General features: G+C 43.4%; 1 protein-coding gene and 1 long non-coding RNA gene across 2 annotated transcripts in view; one reads left to right on the top strand and one right to left on the bottom strand.

The window, feature by feature from the left end:
• The window catches only part of RAP1A (RAP1A, member of RAS oncogene family), a 94555-nt gene extending 94112 nt beyond the window's left edge, over nt 1-443 (bottom strand). The window contains exon 1 of the mRNA XM_017869682.1: nt 248-443. The gene's annotated coding sequence lies outside the window, so the exon portion shown is untranslated. The remainder of the gene's footprint in view (nt 1-247) is intronic.
• On the top strand, nt 212-16979 carry LOC108528087 (uncharacterized). The gene is made up of 4 exons (XR_001885028.1): nt 212-304; nt 8012-8129; nt 8244-8396; nt 14466-16979. It is a non-coding gene; the product is annotated as an uncharacterized LOC108528087 (long non-coding RNA).
• Nucleotides 16980-20364: the final 3385 nt, after the last annotated feature.

The following is a 20364-nucleotide window of genomic DNA, read 5'->3' as shown; positions in this document are numbered from 1 at the left end:
CTATTCACTGGGGGAATAAAGGAAGGAAATGGAGACCCTGAACCCTGACAAGTGAGCCCGGAGACAGCAACGCTCCAGTCTACCCGCACTTCTACAGCAGAGGACAGAGAATTCACCCAACCCTCCAACCCCCTTCCCTGTGTGTCGCCCCGCCCCTCCCTCCGGCCCAAAAGGGAGAGCTGGGTTTGAAGGAAGCTCTGACCCTAGACAGGGGACATGCAAGAGGAGGAAGGCAGCGATGTCCAACCTTCTACGTCTCTCAGGCAGTGAGGGACGAGGGCACCGTGTCTGGGGAGACGGCGAGGTAAATGGGCTTGTGCTATGACACCTCAGGGAGTTGAAGGGTGGGGGACACAATGTCCTCTTTCTCTCCCACAGCCGGCCGGGGCCCCTCCCGACGGTCTCCCGCAGGCCTACAGTCGACCGGGTCGGTCCGCGGGCGTGGCTGGCCCTGGTCCTGGCTGCGGCCGGGCCTCCCAGATCCCCGGCCCCTCCCGCCGGCCAGGCTCCCGGGCCGCCGCCCCGGACACCGATGGAACGCGGAGGAGGAAGGGGGAGCCAGGCGACTGACCGGCGACATGAGCCGCCTCACCCTCTGCTCGGCCGACCCGCGCCCCCCGCTCCCTCTGGGGCCGTCTGGGGCTCCCCGCCCCTCACTCACCCCCCCGGTCCAGCGCCTCCTCCACCTCCTCCACCTCCTCCTCCTCCTCCTCCCTCCTCTCGGCCGTGGCTCCTGCTCCGGCTCTGCGCGGCGACGGCGGCGGCGGCCTCGGGAGCGGCGGCGGCGCCTCCTCCAGAACGCGCACGCACGCAGCACGCAGGCCCCGCCCCCTGGTTCTGCCCCGCCCCTCCAAGTTGGCAACAGCTGGGCTTCGGCCCCGCCTTCCCCGCAGTGTTCCGGAGTCCGCTTAAAGGAGCCGCGCACACAGGAGCCGGGAAAGCCTGAAACTACCGGGAAGGGATGGGGAGTTTTAGCTTTGCATAGGGCGGGATGGGAGGTGGGTAAGACCGGAAAAAAAATGAGGAAGGGTCCAAAGATTCAGGAAGAGAATTTGGAGGGAAGGCAATCATTCAACAAGCCCTAATTGAGCACCTGTTAGGTTCTAGGCGCTGTTGTCACTAAGCGCAGAGGGATAAAGCCATAGACAGGCAAATACCCTCTTGCAGCTTGCAAGAGGGTAGTGGAGTGGGAGAGGGAAGACAGACAACAAATAAGTGACAAAAATTGCAGGTAATGATAAGTGGTGTGGAGAAAAATAAAGCAGGGGATAGGGTGACTTTACACCTGGTGAGATACTGCCTCTCAAAGGAGACCTTTGAGCGCATACACACGGGATGAAGGAATTAAGTCTTGCAAACATGCGGGCCGGGAGGAGGAATAGCCTTTCCAGGCTGAGAGAAAATCAGCCGTAAACACAGAGGTGGGGATACGTTTGCCATGTTGCAGAAACAGTGAAAGGCCAGCATGGCTGAGCAGCGTCAGCCAGCCCGAGAGCAGTACCAGCTAGGCTCGGAGAGGCGGGCCAGTGGCCAGATCCAGTGAAACCTGTGGGCCATTATAACAGGAACTGGAAACCATGAGAGAAGGGTGAGCCGAGGAATGACCGCATCTGATTCACATTGTTAAAAGTTAGTCTTGCTGATGTGTGTAAAATACATAATGGGGAAGCACGGATGTCCTTGGAATACCAGTAAAGTAGCTTGGACTAACTAGCCTGGCAGCCACGGACAGGATGAGAAGAAGGCTATTTTATTTTATTTAGATACATTTTGATTGGAATGGATTTGGATTTGGGACATAGCATGTGAAAGTACAAAAAGAAATCAGAGTTGATTCTTGGGTTCGGGCCTGATGACTGAGTTAATGGCGGTGCCACTTAATGAAATGGAGGAGCAGATCTGGGGTTGAGGAACTCAAGAGTCTTTTCTTACACGTTACGTTTAAGGTGCTTATTATACATCCAAATGGAGATGTTAAATAAACAATTGATATATGAGTCTAGAGAGACACATTTAGGATTCATTAGCACATAGATACTTTTTAAGTCTTAAGTCTAGTTAGGATCACACAGGGAGAGGAGATAGCTGAAGGAAAGGACCAAGAGGCACTCCAACACTTGAAGGGTAAGTAGAAAAGGAGGAGCTACCAGTCAGGGCAGGAACACCAGGAGAAGGTGAAACGTTGGGAAACAAGAGAATTGTTTCAGGAAGGAGGGAGTGAAGAGTCTTATCAGATACTGCTGAAATTAATAAGATAAGGAATGAGAATTTGAACACTGGATGTGGCCTGATGAAGTTGCTGATGACCTTGGTGAAAACAGTTTCAGTGGAGTCATAGGGGAGAAAGTCTGATTAGGGTATGTTAATAGGATGGGAGGTGAGGAAGAGAAAAGTGTTCTAAACAGCTCTTGAGAGACTTTGCTGTGAAGGAGAAAAGGGCAGTAGCCAGAGAGGTACTTGAGATAAAGGGAGGGTATTTTAAGATGATAAATGCTTTTCTCATTTCGGTATGCTGGAATGATTTTTTTTTTTTTTTTTTTTTTTTTTTTGAGTCTTGCTCTGTTGCCAGGCTGGAGTGCAGTGGTGCGATCTCAGCTCACTGCAACCTCCAACTCCCTGGTTCAAGTGATCCTCCTGTCTCAGCCTCCCAAGGAGCTGGGATTATAGTNTTATCAGATACTGCTGAAATTAATAAGATAAGGAATGAGAATTTGAACACTGGATGTGGCCTGATGAAGTTGCTGATGACCTTGGTGAAAACAGTTTCAGTGGAGTCATAGGGGAGAAAGTCTGATTAGGGTATGTTAATAGGATGGGAGGTGAGGAAGAGAAAAGTGTTCTAAACAGCTCTTGAGAGACTTTGCTGTGAAGGAGAAAAGGGCAGTAGCCAGAGAGGTACTTGAGATAAAGGGAGGGTATTTTAAGATGATAAATGCTTTTCTCATTTCGGTATGCTGGAATGATTTTTTTTTTTTTTTTTTTTTTGGTTTTTTTGAATTTTTTTTTTTTTTTTTTTTTTTTTTTTGAGTCTTGCTCTGTTGCCAGGCTGGAGTGCAGTGGTGCGATCTCAGCTCACTGCAACCTCCAACTCCCTGGTTCAAGTGATCCTCCTGTCTCAGCCTCCCAAGGAGCTGGGATTATAGTCATGTGCCACCACACCTGGCTGATTTTATATTTTTAGTAGAGACAGGGTTTCTCCATGTTGGCCAGGCTGGTCTAGAACTCCCAACCTCAGGTTATCCACCCACCTTGGCCTCCCAAGTGCTGGGATTACAGGCGTGAGCCACTGCGCCCAGCCGGAATGATTCTTTAGAGAGGTAAAACTGATGACACAGAAGGCAAGAGGAGACAACTGGAGAGAGTGTCTTCAAGTAGGTGAGAAGCAATTGGATCTAGCACACAAGTGAAAGAGTTGGCCTAGGATAGGAGTAAGGGAATGCATTCACACGCTATTTCTGGAGAGAAGGTAGAGTGTCTGGGTGCAGATGCAGATAGATTAGGCAGTACATTTGGTGGTGGCACACTCAGGCCCCTGCAGGGCAGAGGTGGCAAGTAGGAGCTGAAATCTAGCCCTTGCTTTGCCTGCAAAGCCATGTGCCCTGGTGGGGTCACATCAGCCTGGAGGAAGGGGTACCTTTCTGATTGCTCCACCAGGAGAGGTGGTGCATTTTAGCAGTCCTGCATATAACACACAGACATGCGCATACACACACATGCATACCCACACACACATGTATGGACCTTTTCCCAGTTTCCACTGAGTGCCATGTGTACTGGCTGCCTCACTGGGATTGATGAGGTAAGATCTGTTCTTTAAACAATGAGAAGCTGTTTGCTATTAAAGGAGATAGAAGAAGGTGAGAAATAATCGCCTTGAAGGGTGGAAAAGTAACTAGAGAAGCATAGTATGGACAATGCTGAGTGCCCTCTTGAGTTGATGGTCATACATTAAAGTAAGACCACTCAGCAAGGCCATGTGATTCTCCTCCAGCCACATTCCATTGCTTGGGGATTGGAGGAGAATTGTATTTGACCAGGTCTGAGTTTTGCTGGGGAAAGCCGATGAGAGGGTAGGAGTATTATGTAAGGGAGTCATTATAGTGATAGACCTTGGAATTTAAGCTGGGAGGGAAGAGAGGGTAAGAGGTGGAGTCACTGGTTTGGTATGGTCCCTGTGAGAAGTAGTTTGAGAGGAAGTAATCAAACAAGTGAGGGCAAGGGGACTTTCCAAAGGTTGAGCATGGGGAAGGGTGAGTAAGGCGGTTAGGGGAGAGGAAGCACAAAGTATCTGTGAGAAAAAGGTTCAGGCTGGCTCCAAGGAGTTAAGAAAACAGCAAAGCCCTTGGGCTTCTGTCCTCGTCACAGTATATGTGAACCATTGGTTTGGAGAGGTTGAGGAACTGGATTGCCCACTCATGATCTTCAGGGAGCTTCACAAATGGGAGAAACCGAGAGCAGGAGGGGATAAACCAATTAAATCCTCCCAGGGCTGCTTTACAAGCTTTGGGAGAACACAACGGGCACTTTGCTTTCACTGCCCTTTCCTTTCACCAGGGATATCTGACCATTTGGTAGACACTTTATCTGACCTGGTATTTGACAGAAGCTAAACAACACCTTTCTTCGTAAATCCAGCTCCTCCTCTTCCTGACTTCCTCTTTTCTGTTCATGGCACTACCTTTTTCAGTCGCTCAGCTGCCAAACCGAAGCCTCCTTTAATCCATCTTCCTCATTCTACGCCCAATTAGTCCCTAAAGCATAGTGAGCTGCACTGTTCAATAAACATTGCACTGTGATGGAAATGTTCTTTATCTGCATAGTCCAATACAAGAGTCACATATGGCTATTGAGCATTTTAAATGCAGCTAATGCAACAGAGGAACTAATTTTTTTTTTTTTTTTGTGACAGAGTCTTGTGGCACGGTCTTGGCTCACTACAACCTCCACCTCCCAGGTTCAAGCGATTCTCCTGTCTCAGCCTCCTGAGTAGCTGGAACTTCAGGCAAAGGCCACCAAGGCCAGCTAATTTTTGTATTTTTAGTAGAGGCAGGGTTTCACTGTGTTAGCCAGGATGGTCTCAATCTCCTGACCTTGTGATCTGCCTGCCTCCACCTCCGAAAGTGCTGGGATTACAGGCGTGAGCCATCATGCCCGGCCTAAATTTTAAATCCTATTTAATTTTCATTAAAGTTACATTTAAAGAGCCTTGACTATGAGATACTATATTGGACTGCACAGGTACAAATACTGTACTGTCTACACAGTGACCCTTCCATCTGCCCCCACCTCTCTAGCTCTATTGCCACGACCCTAGGTCAGGTATTGGTTAACCTAGGTTGAGACTTTTGCTGTGCTCTCCTGTCTGGTCTCCTGCTTAGTTGCCTTCCCTTCAGTCTGTCTCGTGTTCTTGCCAAAACCGTCTTCCTAAAGCATTGGCCAGATCATGACTCCACCCTATTTTAAAAACTATCAATAGTTCCCCATCAAATTTAGTACAAACTGCTCAATCTGGCACTTGCCCAATTATGTATCTCCATCCTACTTTTCTAGCCTTACCTTTCACTATACCCTTACACGTATACCAAACTACTTGCTGTAACTCCTACTAGCTTTTTACAAAGGAGTCAACTTATTAAGTTGCCTCTCTGCCTGCAACAAATGCCTTCCATTCCCTCTATCAAACCTAAAATCTGTGGAAATCCTTGAAGGCCTGTCTCATATTGCAGCTTCTAAGTGGAGCACTCCTCTGAAGTAGTTCCTATTCATTCCTCGCCTATGGCACTTATAGGCTGCCTTATAGTGCATTTTATGTATTCATTTTATTCTCATTACTAAATATTATTCCTTGCAAATCACTGTGTTTTAATTTCGTTAATGTCCCTTGCAATATAAGGGGCACCTTATAAAATAAGGTACTCTTCAAATAGCCACTGAAAGTAGTTATGCACTTTCATGAAGTCTGTAGAGCATCCATACCCCTGTCTAACTCTAACAGTAACATCACTAGCCCTCAAAAAGAAAGTCTTTATACCCTGGAAGCAACTTTTCTAACATAAAGTTCAGACGTTTGAAGAGAAACAGACCAGGTACATTTCTTTTCATGTTATTATTGGCTGAGAATTTCTTCCAAAGGCTCCCCAAACTTAGGGCACTTTTACAATTCAGTTCTAGTTTGTAATTCTAAAGAGCACAGTTATTCTTAGAACTGACAGGACCAGCATAGACACTTCTGGGACCAATTGAAGCCTTTAAGAAGATTGTGATACATATCAATAAAAAGAGGCTTCCATCTAATAAATGTTTAGAAAATACATGTTTAGAGCTTGAACTCTTAGGAATCTATGATGCAAGAGTAGAATTACTTATGTTATGCCCTACAATGCCTTATATACTTTTCTTATTGGTGCAGTAGCTTTTAAGGATTTGAAGAGCAGGTATAATATTTTAAACAAAAAATGTATTTCACATATACAGGACATTAGGCACGTTTATTCAATGAGCCTTAACTGAAGCTTGTTACTTAGCAAGCCCTTATGCTTGCTGCTGAGGATACAAAGACAGGAAAAATACCGTCCCTTCACTCAAGAAGGGCACATGATAAAAATGTAACCTGGCGTTGGTATGTGATTTTACAGTTTTCACAATATCTGATCCTACCAATGATGCCATTAAACTACGTATTATTAGTCTCATATTGTAAAGGGAAAGACTTGCTTAGAAAGATTAAATGAATTTACACAAAAGCAGAGAGCTGTTAATTGGCAAAGCCTCAAACTGGTACCCAGATGTTTGGGTATGAAGACATTGATTGAATTAGAATTTTAAGTTCCCTGAAAGCAGGTACTTGATTTTCTTTATTCATTACTATATTCTCAGAGCCTAGAAAAGTAACAAGAATATAGTAGGTTCTCAGTAAGTGTTTCAGGAATAAGTATTCAGGAGCATGTGTCTGTGGGTGTGTAGACAGAGAGAAAGAGAATATAAGCGAACCATATACTTTACTGGTTATTTGTATACTTGAATTAACTAAACTGATGTTATCTATATTAGTGCCACTCAAAATGTGGTCCATAGATTGTTGGTGCTGGTCCACAAAATGACCAGTTGACCTTGAGATAAGTACAGAAAATGAGAGTAAGCATTTAGAATCCTTTCTAGCAATTTGCCATTGCTATGATATCCAAGCAAGTGATTAGTGGACTTGTCTAGGTGAACCAGGGCATGGACATGTCTAAGTCTTATGGTTGGTTACATGAGGTATATATAACCTATGTACTAGCCACATAGCGTTTCATTTAATCCTATCATGTTGGCCACTTACTGCCCAACTTCTCCTCTTCCTAGATGTTCTTTACTATTTAACAAAGAGAACACTTCATGCCTTTGAAATGAAAGAGCTGGCAACAGATTTAAAACTTAAAAAAAAAAAAAACCCTACATTTTCACCAAAAAAAGCGCTATCTACCACTGATCTTACGATGTAAAGGTATCGTTATGCAGTAATTAAGTATGTGATCCCTGGAGTGAGGCTACATAGCTTTAAATGCAGCTTTTGCCACTAGCTGTGCAGCCTTGGACAAGTTACTTAAACTGTTGTAGCCTCAGTGTTCTTGTCTGTTATCTGATACTAAAAAGAGTACAAAATTTCATAGTGCTTTGGTAAAAACTGAGAGAGAGAATGCATGGACAGTACTCCTCATAGAGACTGGCACATAATGACAAAATGTTATTTTATGTTATAATAAGTATACCTATTACTATTATTCTATTCTTGGGTTATAGAAATTCAGGCTGTTTGAAATATTTAAAAGATCTCGACTATAGAGGTAACTCTATAAATATCCAGGCTTGTAAATAGACAGTTACTTTTCGGTTATTCACATTGTTAAAAGATGATAAAGATCAGCCAATTCCAAAGGCTTTTATATTTGTTTTTTAATGCATTGTGTGATTTGAGGGGCAATACAGTTGGTTTCTACATGGCCACTGAAAATAATTTCTGTATTTTCAGCTTAGGTGATCCAAGTGGTGAAAGAAGGTATACAGGCAGGTGCATATTGTGCATCGTAAGAGAGCTAAATCAGACTGGAAGATACTCATGGAGAAATAAGAGTTGTTCATTTGGTGGTGTATGTATTGCCTATTTATATGTTTTATTCAATGGACTTTATATATAAAGTTCTTCTAAGTTCCAGCCCACTGATTCTTTTCTGTTTCCTTCTGTGAACACTGTCGTCTGGAAGTAAGCTGCTACTCAGTCATGCACCTCTGCAAATCTTGGAAAGAATCAAGGATTCCTGAGGCAAGAAAGTTGGATAATGATGAGCACCAGGCAAGACACAGCTGGCCACTGGAGAGAGAGCCCAGTGTAGGCAGAAGGCCAGAATGTGCCAACAGTAAGTGAAGTCTTTTCTTATCGGAAGAGAAAAGCTTGCACTTAGCTGCACTATCAGGGAGAAGACTGGCATCAGACCAACCCAGCCTTCAGTAAATGGAGACAAGAGAAATCCAGGAGCCTAGCTTCGTAGATGTGAATTAACATCATTTATTCTGTAAAAAACAAAACAGAACAAAAAACTCAAGCATGTGTAAGCTGCAAATTAAACAACCCAAATATATGGATATCTGAATTTACAGAAGGCAGAATAGTGTGGTTAGGGTTGCTAGATTTAGCAAATAAAAATAGAGGATCCCCAGTTGAATTTGAATTTCAGATAAACAAAAAATATGCTTTTAGTAAAAATATGTTCCATGCAATATTTAGGATTTGTTTATCCAACAATCAAGTGTAACTATATTTTATCTGACATCCCTAAGTGTGGTTAAACATGTAGGCTCGAGTCACACAGCATGAGTTCAAATTCTGATCTTGCTTCTTACCAGCTGTGTGACCTTGGGCAAATTATTTAACCATTCTGAGCTTCAGTTCCTTTGTGTGTAAAATTAGGATAATATTTACTTCATAGGGTTGTTGTGAAGATTAAATAATACATTTAAAAATTTACAGTGTTAACTGATACATCATAGGTGCTCAAAACTATTAGCTATTTTATAGGAAAGACAAACTGTTATTCATTAACCAAATTACTTTTCTTTAATTGACATTATGATTCAAGTACCTTTAAAAAAATCTCTAAGTGGAGCTTTTTTATTCCCTTCTATTTCCATGGTACTGTCTCTTTATTTTACAACAAACTGAGCTAACACAACTTTTAGACTCACTATTTACTGTATAAAGGAATACACACCAAACATTGTACAATATCATCAGGTTTCCTATTCCTTCCCTTAGTACCTGATACTTGAACCCAATTTTGAAGACATTCTAAGCACAAAATTTCCAGTGAGAAATTTGGGTAAACGTTTACAAAATATTCCTTGAATGTTTACTAGATAAAAGTTAGGAGCCAATGACAGCTCTAGAATGGGGTTTTCTTAGAGAGAGGTTTTGTTACAATGGATTTTTTGTGATAGGATTTCTGCACTCTGTGTAGATCATTTAAGAATAACCAACTTGGCCAGGCGCAGTGGCTCACGCCTGTAATCCCAGCACTTTGGGAGGCCGAGATGGGCGGATCACGAGGTCAGGAGATTGAGACCATCCTGGCTAACACGGTGAAACCCCGTCTCTACTAAAAAATACAAAAAAACTAGCTGGGTGAGGTGGCGGGCGCCTGTAGTCCCAGCTACTCGGGAGGCTGAGGCAGGAGAATGGCCTGAACCCGGGAGGCGGAGCTTGCAGTGAGCTGAGATCTGGCCACTGCACTCCAGCCTGGGCGACAGAGCAAGACTCCGTCTCAAAAAAAAAGAATAACCAACTTATACAGAGAGTTCCAGTTCTTGTAATTGAGCTCTATTATCATGAAGTTAAAAATCAAACAAGAAGAAAGGGCAATGGGCTTGGAATTAAAAAAAAATATGTTTCTCCCACTCAGTGCAAGTCACTTTCTGAATATTTGCTTTCTCATTTATAAAGTGAGAATACTATCTTAAAGAGCAATAATTAAGTTAAATGAGATAATATAAGGGACAATACAGTACTGGTTTTCAAAGTAAGCATTCAATAAATGTTTGTTAATATGGATCTGTTATATTCAATAGAAGAAAAACTATATACCAGTGCAGCCTTATGGAAAGATTAAAGCCTGAGGCTTATGCTACTTTATATGGCTGAGCTAAAACTCCTTACTCTGTCCACGTCTGCTTTTGGATAAGAACCAATAACTTCCAAACAATGATACAACCTAAGGGGAATTCAAGGAAGAACTCCATCTTCCCCATCTTCAGTGAGTGGTGTTGGGGGTGTGTGTGTGTGTGTGTGTGTGTGTGTGTGTGTGTGTGGTGGGTGGAGGGAAGTAGTGGGATAGGAGAAAGGCCAGAAAAGGAGCTGGAGAGGTCCTTTTTCTTTCAGTAACTAGTTAAGCCAGATACCCAATTTTGTGTATAAAACTACTAGCTTGAGTCCGAAAAGCAGAAAACACATTTCCAGTAAATTTACAATATTAATTTTGAGCTGAGGGAGCAAATTCCAAATTCAAACCAGATTCAGAAATTATGACCTCAGTTTTTCCAGAGTTTCTACTGATTCGGATTGTTATAGATTGGCCAGGGGTAGACTGTATTAGGGGAAAAATAAGAGAGAGAAATAGAATTTACAAGAATATGTAAACTCAGTGAATGAAGTTTCTTGTGGTAGCATTTGCTGCTAATAAATGAGACTCAAGCAAAAGAGTATAGTATTTTGCTAAGGAAGAGTGAGGGGGTGAGTCTTAGGGTTTTGCAAGGAGGATTACCAAGGGAGTCAATCATTTTTGGCTGTAAGGTCATAAGGGGCATATAGTTCTTCAGGGCAGTACATGAATGATGTTAAACTAAAGTAGTAGAGCTGGTGTTTACAGAATAAACTAGAAGGCGATTTTGAAAGTCAGTCAGGTCAGGTGTGGTGGCTCATACCTGTGATCCCAGCACTTTGGGAGGCCAAGGCAGGCAGATCACCTGAGGTCAGGATTTTGAGACCAGCCTGGCCAACATGGTGAAACCCATCTCTACTGAAAATACAAAAATTAGCTGGGTATGGTGGTGCATGCCTGTAATCCCAGCTACTTGGGAGGCTGAGGCAGGAGAATCACTTGAACTCAGGAGGCAGAGGTTGCAGTAAGCCGAGAGCACGCCACTGCACTCCAGCCTGGGTGACAGAGCAAGAATCCATCTCAAAAAAAAAAAAAAAAGCCAATCAATATTTATATATTGAATATCAACTCTGTACTCAATAGCCTCCCAGTGTTCAGGGGATACAATGACACAGAGTAGAGCAGCAGCACCCAGTGTGTCTAGTTTAGGGAGAAATAACCTGTGATCCTAGACGAAGACAGAAGAAAAAGATGGAAGACTCAGTAAGCAAAGGGTTAAGAAATCTTGAATGACTAACATTTGAGTAAAAAAAAAGTAAGGGTCGAGTTCTAAAACAAAGAATAGAAATAGAATTTGCTACCAAAGAAAGGGGCTCTTGCTAAAAAAAATAATAATAACGAAGTGTCAGGTGTGCCAGGGACCTGATTGAAGGGCTCACTTGGGCTTTGAACTTGGCAAAGGGTAGAGGTGAAGCATTCTCAAATCCTTCCCTTGCCTCCTGCACCCAGGGTTCAAGGTGTGAAGGAAGAAAAGCCAGGGCATGTGCATCCTTGACAGACATCTGAAATAGATTATCATCTTGCTGGGAGTTGGAGGGTTTTTTCTCACCGCCCCTCTGTTCATCCTCTGAGCTGTAATTGCCAAAATAGACAGATTATCACAAACTCAGCCTATGCAAGTATCTTTTAATGCTCATTTGCTGACTTTAATGAATTCCAGAACCAATTTGTGATCTTACAATCACTCAGGTTTATCACCAAAAGAAAGCACTGTGAGTCTAGTGCAAGAGGTCAGGTCAGCAGAACTCAGCAGTGAGACATGGATATGAAAATGGATTCAAATGAACTCTTGTGGCCATTGTAAGGCCTCGCTGTTCTCTAATATCATTAAACAGAAAAACATTAGGTGCTGGATGTCCTGATGAACCAGTTCTTGTACAATAACGGTCTTACAAACTACACTCGAGTATCCTTTTGTTCTCTCTTCGAATTTCACAGCTTCCTCTACTCTGCCTAAAAAGGAAAACTCACATCTTTAAACTGTTACAATAAAACTATTGGCAGCCTGTAAAGTGAGAACAGAGCCTTGCCTTAATTTATTGCACTACACAGATTTATTACACATCAGGGTAATAATAACAACACCATGACTTTGCTGCCTGATAGTCTCCCCTTTTGCTCCGGTAGGAGTGTGGTGGTGGGAGCTTGGAGGGCCCTGTAGACTCCCTGTATGGTGCTAAGCACTGCTGGGCACACTTTTGGCTCAGTGCCATGAAATGATGTGGTACTACTGGGCTGTGCAGTGCCAAGATGTATGCAAAGCTGGTGAGGAGATGAAATATTTGGACAGAAAATACTGGAAGCCATTTGCCAGGTCTATATGAAAATAGTGTTTCCACAGTTGCTATTTGCCAGGAGAATAAGCATTCTCCATCTACCTTCTTCTCATAAAAGGTTCTTCGTGCTCTGAGAATGAAGGCATTTTTTGTTTTTAAAAAAAGGTTCCTTATCCTGAAATATGAGGAGAACCCAGTTGTAGAACCATAGAGGTGAGGAATTCCCTTAGGGGGCATTTTACCTGTCTTTAGGCAACACCACACCTAGAAGAATTCAGGACTATAAAAGTTAAATCGATTCAGAGAGAGTTTCTGAGAAACAGTTAACAAAATTCAGGGTTAAAAATGATCACCCTTCAGGTCAAGTGTCTCCTTCCATGACAGCCTCGCTTCTGGGCTGCTTCTCTGTCTTTTCTTATGGCTCCTGTGTCCTGGGGTGCCTGATCAATCTTGGCTGCTTCCAGGGAAACTGCGCAGAGGCACTTGGGCCCTCAGCTTGCCCCTGGTGACGACAGTGACATCCTCACAGAAGACAGCATCCATCAGAGGTGCCCTCCTGCTGCTCAGCTTGCTCTGGAAGCCTCTCATTAGAGTTTCTAATTTTTAAGATGATGGGAACTAAATGGGGATTATCTTGATTTCCTCTTACCAGCCAACACTTTTGTAGCTGAAGCCTGCTGCCCCCAGCTGCACTGCCTGAACAAATTGCATCCGAGCAAGCCAAAGCTGCGGCCCAGGAGACTGCTGACATGACTTCAGAAAGGCACAGCCCAATCCTATTGCCTAATTTTCTTTGTTCCGAGGCCAAAACTTTGGCCTGTAATAGTGTTTGGATTTCTGGCCTTTTGGGTGACCACTTTAGTTCCTCCTTTCTTCACCTACCAAGAGAGAAACATCTTTAACAAATCATCAGTAAATTAATCCATGAATTCCAAGCAGTTGAGAAGCTCAGGCTACTGCTGCTTCTTCCATACAATGCTTGATAAAAATGAAAAATTCAATCCGCCCATAGTCCATCACCTGGTTGTACTTAACACAGAGATTGACTCTCTGAATATAGTACAAAGACCAAAATGATTGGAAAATTATGTATGCTTTACCTCTCAGAAGAATCAGATGACCTCAGTAAATATTTTTTGAGACCATTAAGCCCTGAGGATCCAAAGACATTGTCCCTGTACTCTCCAAAAGCTTTAGTTTTCTTCCCAATAAACACATGTACGCTTATTTGGTTTTGCATCGGCAAGTGGCAATCGGTCAGGTAAATTGGCCCTTGGGAAATTTTATCCTGCCAGTGATTCACAAGCCACAAAAATGTGACAACTACCATCCTTAGAATACCAGTCATGCCCTACACTTCACAGGATAGGCTGGGTTTGGGTCTCCTCTTCCTCTGTTGGCTGTTGCCTCTTACAACTACTAGGCAAATTCTGAATCTTGGAAACCACTTCAGTCCTGTAGTCACTAACTGCTGCCTGGCAAGCAACCATGTCGGTGTCCTGTCTGAGTCCAATGGGGAATTATCACTACTAACTTGAAGCTCTGGCAGTAGATCTTCCTCTCCCAAATGACCTCAAAACAATCTAACAGCAGGGAACCCAGTGAGGCAGAGTGGTGGCTGAAATGTATAAATGGAGATAAACATGGTCCCAGGTGCCATCAGAGAGTCAACAGACCCCAGGCTTCAAAGCACATTGCTGATTACTCTTGATGGAGGGCCCACAACTGTTTTAATCATGCAATTATTTTGAGGATAAATTTATGAGAAAGGAGATTCACCTCCCAGCCATTTTGCAGGGTGGCTATCAATAGATTGGTCCAAAAGGAAGAACAAGGAAAAGGGGACCAAAGAAGATAAATGAAAATACAAGGTAAGAAGTGGGTAGAAGCTGTAGCATTGTAAACAAATCCAAGCCAAAATTGTCAGAGGCAGGGAACTGTTTTTAAAAATTATTTTGAGGATGAAGATGACTTTTTTGTTTTGTTTTTATATTTTAAGGGCATAAGCTGAACTGTGGACATCCTGCCACTGGGAATTAAAGTAGAAAAAAACACAGAATGTAATGGGGACTCCACTCACAAGAAGAATTTGGATCAAAGCATGGCAGTGAGGGGAAGCATTGAGCAGGTGAAAGTGAAGCAGAGGCTTTAGTCCTGCAAGAAACAGTCGCCTGACTTTAAAGCATGCCTGTGTCACTGACAGCATTTAGCAGTGCACAGTGTGCAGAAACTTGGCTCATCAGCCCTCCTGATGCTGACAGATAGGGCAGCTTCACTGTGGAGCACTACACAAGCTCATTTGCTGCCTTCATCAGTCTGTAGGTGCTGACTTTGCTCGTAGAGTCACCACCGCAGCCACAGGGCCTCTTCTCACTTACCCACTTCCTCCCCATTCACGTTGCTCCTCTCATCAGAGACACTAAGGCCCACTGGAGCCTGCCTTGCATCTCTTACATCAGAGGTTTGGGATGGCACATTGCAAATGATCTTTGCAAACTCTTCCGTCTGTACTCTTGAAGTCTAAGCAGAGAGGCAACGAAAAAGTGGCCCAGGAGCAAAATGTCTACATTTCTAAAATGAGTCTGAAATGAAGCTCATCGGAAAATGTAGCTGGAGCCAAAGACAGCTTTCAGGGCCAAAGTTGGGCAGGATCTCATAGAGTTGCAATCCTGCAAATTTTATTTGTTTTGTTAAAAAGAGAAGGAAGTTTTTTTTTAAAGCTAGATAGTACCCCTTAGTTGGCATGGTATGAAAATAATCTAAAAGATGTTCATCATTTTTTAAACTGCCATTGTGAACATTTTACTGGGAGGAGTGGGTTTTGTATTCCAACACAACTGTTCATGCCCCAAACTTGGGAAGGGAGAGAAGAAAACATTTTACAAAGGAAAAAATGAAATATTTGTTACCTAAAATTTTCTACTTTGACAAAAATGAAAGTTCAATTTACAAGCTAAAGAACATTCTGCTGAATCTTCAGTGCACCCCAGAACATCCTACCAGTAGCCTCAGCTCTGCCAAACTTGGCACCTTTCATCTCAGAGTCCCCAGTAAACAGTAATTTCCACAGCATTCTAAAGTTGGCGAAGTCATTCAAATTATAGTGATGACAGGTTGGGTGATAGGTGGCAATTTTCCTTTGTTGTCATTACCCTTCCCACATACTGGGCAACTGAGGCATGGAAGAACAGAGGTAAGATGTTGGCTTCAAGGTTCAGGACCAAATTGGTGGCGTTCCAGGAACCAAACCTTGAACATTCATGTCATCTCTGGGAAGTGGCTTTTTGATTCAGCACTGGTACTTTCCAGTGTCAGCACTTGTATGTGTCAGTAGCTAAAACTCTCATCCAAGGGCCCCAGGTCCTCAGCCTCTGCTTCATCTCAGGAAAGCCCTCTGGCAGTTGAAGAGAATGGGATAGGTGGGGAAGTAGGGTGAGGCCTCAGTGATTTTGATGGTTGGGTGCTTGAATGGAAATCTAAGAGGGGAAGAAGGGCTCTGTGATTGTGATTACTGTAAGGAGAGCAGATTGGATTGGAAAGAGCTAGCAGGACTTACACTATGTCCTCCCTTGATAATGATGCATCACAGTGCCATGGCCACACCTGACTACACACTTCACTTGCCCTGCCCCCTTGGGTGTTAGGTATATCCCTTCAACTTTGGAAAGGGGCATAACATGTAGATACTGGGGTAGATTTTCCTGAGGTCTTATTTGTATCCACCTTTAATGGAAATAAACAGGACACGTATTTCTAGGTTGATAAAAATGGTCTTAGAGTAGCTAAATAATTCTGTGTCAGCTGGACTTTGATTGTGTTTTTAAGTGGCAGAAGAGAAGGATGAACAATGTTCACTAGGTAGAAAAGGTTAGAGCGGTAGATGTTTGCTTCCTCCTATATTCTGCATGATCTCTTGCCTGAGAAAAGTGGGAGAAAAATAAACCAACACACCACCTGATGAATGTCCCACCCCACAGAGTAGTCTAACTCTGTGTCTCAGCAGGAAAAGGGGAAAGAGGAAGAGAAACTGACATTTAATGAGTGCCAACTCTATATTGGTCACTATATATAAATAGTTGAATTTAATCCTCCATTAAAAGCCCCTACTATGTAGATATTATTATCCCCATTTTAAAAGATAACTCTGTTCAGCTCTTGCAATTAGGAAGCCATGAGACCAAAATGTAAAAGCCAGAGCTTCCTGACTCCAAAATCCTCTTTCTTTCCTGTTATCCTGCTGAAGTGCCCATTTCAAATGAAGACCGACTTGATCCTGAACATAACCTACAAGAAGAAAGGGACCGCAGGTGGGTACTGTCTTCTTACCCAACACAGTTGTTAGAACACCCTCAGTGACAGAAAGGGTCAGGATGCCAAGTGGTTGTTCACAAACGCTGTTTGGCTAAAGGATCTCATTCGCTGAATGAACACATTTCTTTCCAGGGTTGGGGATGCAGGTCATGGACTGTGAAGGAAGAAACCCTATGGCTTGTTTGTTGAAAATTCAGTTAAAGTTTACCCTGAATCACTTCTCAATAAATTTACATATACCTTAAACTAGATGGACCTTTGAAATCATGTTACTCTTACCCTTGTAATAAAAATAATAATAGCCACATTTATTGAGGGCTTATTATGTGCCAGGAGCTGTTCTTTAGGCTTTAAATGTGTCATCTAACCCTCCAACAATCCTATGAGGAAGGTATTATTATTTTCTCTTTTTTACAAATGAAAGGCACAAAAAGGTTAAGAAACTTGTCCAAGGTTACACATGCGAGAAATGGCAGAACTGGGATTTGAACTTTCAAACCTGGGCACCTCTCAACTATACTTTCTGCTACCTGTCATTAGGGAAGATTGTACGTAGATAGGAAGGGTGAGTTTTTTCCTGGGTGTTTGTTTCTTTACTTGGAGAGGGAGATATTTTTCTCATTTTCCATTTCTAGAATAATAGCAACCTTCTGTCGCGGAAAGCACCAAATCCCTTTACCCACATTCATGTTAACCTGCTAGATAAGTCTATTCAGTACAATCTCTTAGTCCTCCTTAGTCATTACATAGCTTTATTCCTCCCTTTCCTTCTCCTCAGCTGGTCTTTGGCATTTTCCTTTTGTGTTAGGAGTGAGGGGTGATCATAGACAAGGATCTCCTTTCTCAGCAGTGGGTTACCACTCTCTGGTATGGCCATCGTCCTGGACACCCAGGACAACAGGTGTGATTGAAATCAGAGAGTGGTTGAAATTCAACTTCTCAGATACAAAAGATCCCACTGTGATCACAGGCCTCACCAAAGAGAAGCAGGTGGTTTACCCACACTGAACATTGTCATCGAGGTTAATGAACGCGTTCTTACATGGTCTAAATATAAGCATGTGGACCTCACTGAGGAGAGACCAGGCCCTCGAGAAAGGTCTTGGAAATCCCACCCTCTGCTGTTATGGAGAGGGGAGTAAGCCAGATGCAGCAACCTCAGCTTCTGATTTTGACTGCTGAAACTCACATCTGCCTACACTTCATGTGTAAACAGGGTTGCAAAATTACTCACTCCACTCACATGCGTAAAGAACGTATAGTTTCTTTTTTCTCTTAATCACCCTGATCTCCCTTATGAGCCCTCACCTGCTGGGCAGCAAGAGAGAAAAACATAATTTTAGCTCAATAGATTTTAAAACTAGTCTGATGCAATTATGTAAGCAGTTTCTTTAGGCTTAACTTTTTGACTTTGGGATAAAAGAGTGTTTCAGATTCCTTGCTTCTTCTGGTTTCTTCTCTGTAAATGGCAGCAATGGTTCTCAGACCAGATCCCCTGGTGCCCTCCCCATACTGCTCTGCCCTCTTAAACATGGTGGTGCAGGGCCATCTACAAAGCAGTGTCCTAACAAGGAATTTCAAAGGGAACGGGAAAAGAGCTCTCCTGTTCTTGATGTTCTCTAATCGATTTCATTCTTCAGGTAGAACACTGGAGAGGGGAGGCTAGGAGAAGACAGCTTGCTGCCTGGCATGTGGCCACTCCCTACCTCTCATAGCACTGGCTGGAAGAGGAGGCTTGCTAGCCTCTATCACAGGCAAAGGAATATCCATTTACACTTAAGGGAAACTCTAAAATCAGAGACTTGGTTCTTGAACTTCTAGAGATTGTAGAATATCTAATTTGTTTTTCAAGCTGTTGTGATTAACAATCCTGACCTGCCAAGGCATTAGTTCAGGCGAGGCCTCTGCAATGTGAGCTGAAAGAAGCGGGGTTTAGAGAGGAATGGCAATACTGTGTGTGACATTGTGAAATACGTATTTGGTCTTTGTGTTAGTCTGTTCTTGTGTTGCTATAAACACCTGAGGCTGAGTAACTCATTTTAAAAAGATGTTTTATTTTGGCTCATGGCTCTGCAGGCTATACACAAAGCATGGTGCCGGCATCTACTTCTGATGAGGGCCTCAGGAAACTTAAAATCGTGATGGAAGGAGAAGAGGAAGCCAGTGCATCACATAGCAAGAAAGGGAGCAAGAGAGAAGGGGACAGTGCAATACACTTAAAAAAAAATAAGCCTTATCTCACGAGACAAAACTAACTGAGTGAGAGTTCACTAATCACCAAGGGAATGGTGCTAAGTCATTCATGAGGGATCTGCCCCCATGATCCAGTCACCTCCCACCAGACTCCACCTCCAACACTGGGGATTATATTTCAACATGAGACTTGGAGGGCACAAACATCCAAACCATATCAGTCTTCAACCCCTCTTCCTGACATACAACTCCTAAAACTCTTAGAATTTCCAAAGTGCTGTCTTTTTATGTGTTAATGAAGTGGCTAGTGGCTCACAGCCCCTAGGAAGCTTCAGGATGGGGGCTGGTCACTGGAAAGACCAAGTCATAATTAGAGGGTTGGGACTTTCAGCCCACCCCCAACCTCTGGGGAAGAGAGAGGGGCCAAAGCTCAACTTGCTCACCAGTGGCCAGTGTTTTAATTAATCATGTGGCCGGGTGCGGTGGCTCACGCCTGTAATTCCAGCACTTTGGGAGGCCAAGGCAGGCGGATCACGAGGTCAGGAGATGAAGACCATCCTGGCTAAAACGGTGAAACCCTGTCTCTACTAAAAATACAAAAAATTAGCCAGGTGTGGTGGCACACGCCTGTAGTCCCAGCTACTTAGGAGGCTGAGGCAGGAGAATCACTTGAACCTGGGAGGCAGAGGTTACCGTGAGCCGAGATCGCACCACTGCACTCCATCCTGGGCAACAGAATGATACTCCGTCTCAAAAAAAATAAAAGTAATAAAATAAATAAAAAAGAATTAATCATGCCTATGTAATTAAGCCTCCATAAAAACACAAAAGAATAGGGTTCAGAGAGCCTCTGGATAGCTGAACATCTGGAGGCTCCTAGACAGTGGCATGTCCAGAGGGCATGAAAGCTCTGTGCCCCTTTTTTGCCCTATGCATCTCATCATCTGTATGCTTGGTAATATCCTTTATGATATACCAGTTAAACGTAAGTGTTTATCTGAGTTCCTTGAGCCACTCTAACAAATCAATGGACCCCAAAGACTGGATCATAGGAATCCCAACTTGAAGTCAGTTGGTAGGAAGTTCTGAGGCCCAGACTTGCGACTGGTAGGAAGTAGGGGCAGCTTTGTGAGACTGAGCCCTCCCTCAACCTGTGGTTTCTGCTGCTATTGCCAGGTAGATAGTGTTGGAACAGAATTAGAGGGAGCCCAGCTGGTATCCACTGCAGAACTGCTTGCTTGCTTGATGTGTGAGGAGAAACCCCCACGCATTTGGTCACAGACGACTTCTGTGGTCACACAGACTTCTGTTCTTCACAGAAGTCTTCTGGGATGATTGTTGTGGTGTGAAAGCAGAGGAGAAACACAGTTCAAATTTTTCCACTTTCATACTGT

Source organism: Rhinopithecus bieti, unplaced genomic scaffold (assembly GCF_001698545.2).
Source record: "Rhinopithecus bieti isolate Rb0 unplaced genomic scaffold, ASM169854v2 scaffold_3040, whole genome shotgun sequence".
Classification (NCBI taxonomy): Eukaryota; Metazoa; Chordata; class Mammalia; order Primates; family Cercopithecidae; genus Rhinopithecus; species Rhinopithecus bieti.
The sequence above is the reverse complement of the archived record's forward strand: the minus strand, read 5'-3'. Positions and strand labels throughout refer to the sequence as shown.